The sequence below is a fragment of the Alligator sinensis genome, unplaced genomic scaffold, assembly GCF_000455745.1.
Source record: "Alligator sinensis unplaced genomic scaffold, ASM45574v1 scaffold1496_1, whole genome shotgun sequence".
Taxonomy (NCBI): Eukaryota; Metazoa; Chordata; order Crocodylia; family Alligatoridae; genus Alligator; species Alligator sinensis.
Window position 1 is genome coordinate 78,879 of NW_005842615.1, and position 7,624 is coordinate 86,502.

General features: G+C 50.7%; 1 protein-coding gene across 1 annotated transcript in view; it reads left to right on the plus strand.

The window, feature by feature from the left end:
* Positions 1-6: 6 nt before the first annotated feature.
* Positions 7-7,624, plus strand: part of ADAMTS15 (ADAM metallopeptidase with thrombospondin type 1 motif 15) — a 30,885-nt gene continuing 23,267 nt past the window's right edge. The window contains exon 1 of the mRNA XM_025215002.1: positions 7-2,542. The gene's annotated coding sequence lies outside the window, so the exon portion shown is untranslated. The remainder of the gene's footprint in view (positions 2,543-7,624) is intronic.

The window sequence follows — 7,624 nt, forward strand, 5'->3', positions numbered from 1 at the left end:
AGGGGGCGCTGCGGGGGCACCCGGGCCTCGAGGGGGGACGCGGGGCGGCCGCAGGAGAGCCAGGCGCCTGCCCCGCTGCAGCTGAGCGGGGAGGCTGCCTTGTTTCCCTCGGCTCCTGGGAGCTGCTGCCCAGCGGGGACCCTCTGCCCGTTCCTGCTTCCCCACGCTCGCTGGCACAAGGACGCCCGCCCTCGGGGGTGGTGAAGCAATGCTGCTGACGGGCATGGAGGCCTCTCTCTGTCCGCAGAAGAGCGCAGCAGCTGGGCTGGCTCCCCTGGCGGCCCTGCTGATAGCCCCCCTGGGCTGGATGGAGCTGATAGTCAGCACCACTAGGCTGGATCCGGTCCAAGCTTGTTTCTCCCCTGACGGTGCCGGTTGTGTTGATAGCTCCTTAGCATGACTAAGATTTGAGACCAGCGGCTCATTGCTGCTGGACCCCTAAACCACCATCAGGTGGGAATTAGACAGGCAAATGGACAGCAGCCCTGAAACTTCTTTGAGTCTCGAACCTCTCTCTCACTCGGCCAGTTGCGGGTTGCAGACTGCCTCTGACTCTGCTCCCCAGCAGCGGTCGCATCTGTCCCAGGGAAGGGATTGCATGCATCGGGGGCCATCCTTGGCTTTTAAGATGCACAGAACGCCTCGCCCAGCTCCAGTAAAGCAGCCTGTGCTTTGCCATCGTTGCTGACTGCTGATACAGATGATGGATCTCTCTCCGCTGTACGGCAGTGATGAATGCAGTTGACAGTCCCAAGGCCAACTTGCCTCCTATTATTGCCTGCCTGAGTGGTGCCAGAAGGAAGCAGCCAGGCTGTGCTCTTGGCTCCCCACCTGCCATGGTTTGGGATTGCACAGGGCATAAATCCCAGCAGAATGCAGTCCAGTGAGCCAAACCGCATTGAAATCAAGGGGAGTTTTGTCACTGGAACGGGCTGTAGCTCAAACTGACACAGTGCACCCGTGGACTTGCAGTGGTTTGCTGGTGTGTGGCTGGCTGGATTAGTAAAATCACTAATGCAAATCGGCAGGCTAGAGGAGGCTGAAGTCTTCTGCCTGTGCATCGTGCCACAGGTAGAAGTCCCACAATGCTTTACCAGTGACAGTGACACTTCTTTCCATCCCGCTTCCCCATCAGTTCTCTGAGGATTATACCCTGGAAGGGACCAACGGCTGCCTTCTGGAAGTGGTGGGGGGCATATTGGTAACTTGTTCCCTTGTTAAGTGTTCTAGGAGGGAAAAGACATGGATCAAAGCAAGACTTAACAATCAATATAAGTGTTGCTGCCCAGGCCTGTGATAACTGGTGGCGCCTCTTGTGTAATGTTATAGGGACGGCCCAATGCATGATCACTTCAACTGTGGAAACTCAAATTCATTTTTCTCACCAGCCATTCCAGACTCGGCGTGTGTCCTGTAGCTAGCCATAAATCCCATTCAATGGGAACAGAGACAGTTTGATCCGAAGCCCATTGGAGTCCATGGTAATCTTTCCATTGGACCTGTCTGTTTTAAGACTGTCGCAAATAAGTATGTTGATGCTGCCACTTCAGGAGCCAGCTTCATCCCTGATGTAAACATCACCCATGTCACTGGAGTTGCACCAGGCATGAATTTGGCTCTGACAGTTTGAGCCCCGTGCTGTCTTAAAACACAAATGATGGCTGGCTACATTCTCATGCATTACTAAACCATCCGATCCTGAAATCCCAGTGGAAGCCCAGTGTGAGGGCATGTGATCAGCACAGACATCTGCCTTGAACTCCTCCATCTCCGGTCTCCTGATACCCTGAAGTTCATCTCCCTGCCAGAATGTGGTTACATAACCTCTTAGCTTTTCTTTCATCTACAGTCCCATTGATAGACAGTTTCCAGTTGTAGTCAACAAGCTGCTGATGAATGGGGTTGTCCTTTCTCAGTCTGGCATCAGGAGCTCCCACAGTCTTGCTCCCCATGATGTAAATTGAACTGGATTATGGATGTCCTTGGCAAGCTCATTCCATGCATCTAACCAGCTCGGGTCTGCCAGCGAGAGCAGATAAGACATCTTCACTGGTGCTGTGTGAGGGGTGCTTGGACTATGCATCATGTCACCTCTACCTCCTAGGACAGGTGTTGAACATGGAGTGGTTCTAATATGTTGGTTGCAGTTCCCACCATCTTGGGCCCGATGGTCTGCAAGTTTGTCCAGATGATCGTCTGCCCAGGAAGTCATTGATCTTTGAAAACCGAGTATTGTTCCCTCTGTTCAGTAAACCGGGTGTCAGGAGAGTATATGGAGTTCCATAACTTGTGGATTCAGGTGTGGAGAACTTGGACGTCATGGCTGCTTCCAGTGCTTAGATGTGCAGTCATTAATGGAAAACTCAACTGGCTTTGAAGAAGGCTGACCCTGTTCAGTTCTGAGTGCTTGTGGAGCGGGGACATGGTGTCCTTCGGAGCTTGAAACAACACAACAGTGAACCTGCAGCATGGCTCAAGAAAACAAGTTGGGAAGACGGAGTGGGCATCTTGGGAATCTGTTGGGGAGGTGGCCAAGCTTGGCGTAAGTGGGGCAATGGCACAGTGGTTGCCCGATCCTGTTGGGCTGGTGAGGGAAGGTTGGAGTGTCGTATGGGAGCATGGAGCCTGCAGGAGACGGGACCACAGTTCCAGTGCTTGGCTTGTACAGCTCAAGCCTTTGCTACTCAGAAGTAGATGGTGGCATTGTGTTACATTCCTGGCTGCAAGCAGTGCTCTGAGTCTGCCAGGATCAGCCATGACAACTGTTGTTGTAGGCTGTTCTCCAACACCTGCATGTGGAAGGGGGCGGGGGGCATGAAGGATTTATCGGGGAGAAGCAATTCCCTTTTACAGAGGATGATGACCCTCCAGTATAGAGCCTTCTACTTCAGAGAGGAGCAAAGGGAGGAGAGGGGGCCCTATGCTGATCTCCACTTGCTCAGGAGCTGCAGGATTCAAACAGAGGAGCATGTCTGCAGAGCAGGGCATCACCTGGGGGCACTGTGCAGATCAGTGGCCTCCTTTGCAACCTTTAGAGATGTTTGAGAAGGGGCCATGGGCAACTTTCTGGTTTTGGTAGTAGTTGCTCCTGCTTTGTGTTTGCCTTGCAAAACTTAGAAAGGCCAGAAGATGTTTTAGATGTGGGAGGAGGCCTGGGCTGTCTTTCTTGGCTTTACCATTGACCAAGTTACTGTGGACCATTTTGCTTCTCTGTGTGCTTCATTTTCCTTATCTCTAAAATTTTAAAATGCTGAGGGTTGCAAAGGTGACATCCCAAGTTCCTTGGAGGAGAGAAGCTGCAGTTGGTCCAAGTACTATTTCCTAGTAAAGGGCCAGCATGTAGAGTCCATGCAGGGGGCACTGGAGCAACACACAGGGCCACCAGTACTAGGGTCATGCTCAGAATATCCACAGTAAAATAAAACAAGGACCTTTGCTGTAGAGCAGTGGTTTCCAACCTGTGGTCTGTGGACTCCTGCAGGTCCACAGACTGTCTCAGGGTTTCATGAAAGATGACTATAATCAACAGAAAGTATCTGAATACCCACACTTAAAATTCAAAGGGGTCTGCATCTCCATCTAAAATTTTTTAGGTGTCTGCAAATGGAAAAAAGACTGAAAATCACTGCTGTGGAGCAAAGCTTCATTGGGAACATTATGGAAATCCCACTGGAGGTGGCAGCGCTAAACTGGGTTGTTTCTACCTTCTCCACCCAGATCTCAAGGGATATTAAATGAGTGACACTTTCACTGGCAGTCTGTTTTCCTGGTGTCCAGTCTACTGGGAAAGCTGGCTCTGTAATCCAGCCTCAGATATCTTCATCCCCTCTAATGAGTTCTGGTAGGATTGTGTTATTGCACCCAGTGCAGGAATCTCTGGGTAAAATTCTCTGGCCTGTATTATACAGCGGGTCAAACTAGATGATCAAAATGGTCCTATTTAGCCTTCAAGTCCAGGAATGTCTGGGAAACTCATGTGCCGGTCAAGAAGGGCAGGTCTTCAGAGAGAAGAAGAATTTCTTTGCTACATCCATTGATCCAGCTTCAGGGTCATCCTGCTCCCTCCTTCAAACATCTGCACCATCTGTCCATGGCACTGGTCGGTTCCCAGTACTTTTAGCCACAATCCAGGAACAGTCTGTCCTTATACTGCTAGCATAGGGCCTTCCTGAGCTTCACAGCACACCTCCCCACATGTGTGCATTGGGGCTGATCCTCACGGGACTTGTACTTAAGTGACTTCTGGCGCAGAGTTGGTGTGACATGTTGGCAGCCCAGCATTCTCTAGTTGTGCACCAGCGGCATTATCCTGCACATGCTCTGCCCAGATGTTGGTGACACGGGGATCAGCATAGTGAAGGGGGAGGCCCTTTGCATTTCATTCTCTCTCTCTCTCCCCCATCGTCCACCTCTTTCCTCTACTCCCCATCTTTGCTCTATCTCATGTCCTGATTTCCCCCCGCCACCTTTGTTTCTCTCTGTAGTTCCACACTCCCCTCCCTTGCTCTGTACTGAGAGGATGCCATTCCACTGTTAATCCAGGAGTCCAGATGCTTTCATTCCCCTTGCGTCCCATCTCTTGGCCTTTCTTGCACCATTGACTCATCTCTGCAGGGTCTCTCGCTTTGTGTTCCTTTGCTGACCTTTTGAGCCAGGCTTTGGAGCCGGCTGGATGGCCAGCATTGCTGGGTGAGGGTTTCTCTGGTATGAAGATGCTCTTGTTAGTGGCATGGAGCTGCAGCATGGCATTTCAAGAAGGATGGTCACCAGGATGCTGCCATTGGGATCTGAACCCAGTCCTGGTGGGGGGAAGGGAGGGCCCACGAAGAGCTGCTTGTTAATGTATCCCTGCAGTGAGCAGTCAAGGTTCACAGCCGTAAGTGGGTCAGTGTGTCAGTGCAGGTGTTGGGCACTGAGCCAAATGTTCTCTCAGCCAGCAAGGAAACAGACTCTTAAAAAAGCAATGAGCAAAGAGAAGTATATGACCAGGCCCTTCACTGTGTGTCCTAGCTGTACCAACCCTTCCTGTTTAACCGTGGCCTTTGCTCTCAATAGCTTCGTTGGAAAATACTGAGTCTCACCTGCACTGCTATGCTGCTTCCCAAGAGGGAGCAGGACCACTGAGCTAGGAACCCATGCTAAGCTGAAGGTGTGGAAGCCTCAGACCCCTTTAGCTCATACGAGATCATTGCACAGCGCTGGCTCCTTCATAGCAAGGGCCCATCTGCAGCACCACGGCCTGCCTGCATTTATAATGCTCCGCTTCTGCAGGCAGCCTCTCTCTGTGGTTTGCAAAGCACTTTGGGAAAGGAAAGTCTGTCATTGCCTCCATCAGATAGTCAGGGAGACTGTGTTGAGAAGTGACTTGACAAGAATTGAACAGCAGGGCCACATCTCCAGGTTCCTGCCCAGTGCCTCAGTCTTAACGAGGTCATCTCTTCCCCTAAGAGGCTTCTCTGGCCTCTGTTGCCATAGAATGAGTCGCCTCCAGCCTTCAATGCATCTCTCTCTTCACAGCACTCCTGTGAGGCAGGGGAAGGGCAGGGCAGTGATTCCTGTTGCCTATGGATGGATAGAGAGGTGAAGGGACGTGGCTAAGGCCACACAATCAATCTCTGGTGGAGCAGGGAACTGAACTGTGGGCCCCTAGGACATGATTATGGGCGTCTTCCTCCCAGCTGGAACTATGCCTCAGCACTGGCATTTGAGGAACCCAGTTTGGTTCTCACTTACTCCAACCTGATGCCAGGCTACTTCCACTTCTCCCTGGGAGGCTACTCCTGATTTACACTGAGGTGAGTGAGTGTGGAAGCAAGTGGAGTAATTTCTGTGTTCACTTGGGCAAGATCAAAAGAAAACCCAGGAATGGAAAACTAAAGTCATCAAACTGGAGAGAGAGAGAGATCAGATGCTTCTGGATTCTTCCTCTGCAAAGCCTGAAAAACCTCTTGGCAATTGTTACTTGAATCCTCACGGGTCTCATTTCTAGCTCTGACACTGATGCAAACAGGACATGTCCCATATCTGGATCCCAGGGGAAAGTGCAGATAATGTATACCCAAGGTTGTGAAGTCTGATTGTAAGGTAAAAGGGGCTCTGAGCATTCACTGCTGTGGAGGGGCTGAGCACTGCTATACATACTTGTAGCTGTGGGTTTAGGATGGCCATTTGGCAGGAAGGTGAGTCATGCTGCTGATCGTTCCTAGCTAGGGGGGCAAAGGCCACTCCCAGGAGGCTAGTGGAGCTTGGGAGGAGTATGTGCCCGACTCCCTTTGAAGCTAATGGTCAAGCCTTACTGACGCGGAGATGCTGACCATATGCGTGGTAGTGAGAACGATGGCCGTGATTCCAGATGGCGGAGAGCCTTAATGCCAATGAACCTGTGCGCTGCCAACTCATCGCAGCACTCCACCCAGGGTGACTGGTTAAGCCGGTTCCCCTGAAATCCTCAATTTGAAGATGAGGCGAGGCACCGTGCTGATGGATTGCTGCACTCCCTTTCAGCCGAAGAGAGATTCTCCTCCAAATGCATGAGCTACAGCCCTTAGCTGCTAAAGGAAAGAAAGGTCCAGGATCCTCCTGCAGGGGAAGCTATAAAGATGCCAGCATGCTCCTCATTCAATTGAGACTTTAAGCTTCAAAGATCAAAGAAATGCCTTACCTGGCTTTGCCAGCTCTATTTAAGGATCAGGACCTTCAGGCAGGCTGCTTTAGCTTCCCACTCAATTCTGTCAATGCCCTCAATATTGATCTGCAGCCTCCCCTCTTATTCCTGCCCTGGGCTCCCAGTGCAGCTCTGCCAGTTTACCTCTGAGGACTGAATTTGGGGCCTCTTCTCACCTCCTGTTGGGTCCAATCATGTAACAGTTTTGTGATGCTGATAAATTCTCACTTTGGACAAAGATGACTCCATCAAAGTCATTTCATTTGCAGTTGAATCCAGAATTGTGCCTCTACATGTCCATCTGAGAGAGGCCACTAAAAACCCAGTGCCAAGCATGCTGTGGGTTTTCAGCCATATGGTAGTCATTGCTGCTCACAGGAGACTTTTTTTCTTGGCTCCTGACTCCATTTATTTTAGTCTCTTTGAAACCTTTCAAATCATTCACTCCATTAGACAGTGCCAATTTATCCGCTCCATTGACTAGCTTTCCCTGAGAGGGGGAGGAATGTGCTGGTTGTACAGATGCTCTTTTCCTAAAGAACCATCTCCTCCTTTGTCTGGACAGAGATGTGAAAGATCTCAAGGGGCTTTATGGATTAACCAGTGCCCTCTGGACCTAGGTGGATAAGTATCATCCCCATTGAAAAGAAGGGGAGAATGAAGCCGAGAGAGAGTTTGTGACTTTTTTTTTATTTGAGGTTGACGAGTACCAAGGAGTCCCATTTCCAAGTCTCTTGCTCTAATCCGAAGGTGACCCTCCATCCCATGAAAGTCATTGACCTTGGCAAGATGTTCTTGATGGGCCACCTGGTTGGGTGTCATCCAAGCTATTCTCTGTTCTTTCTCACCCTATCCCATGGCTTCTGTTTAGATCTGGATGACACATTCCCTAGTGCCTTCTAAATGCAACCTGCGTTGTCCAGTCCCTTGCTTCTTTTCTGTACAAGTGCTAACTCTTTC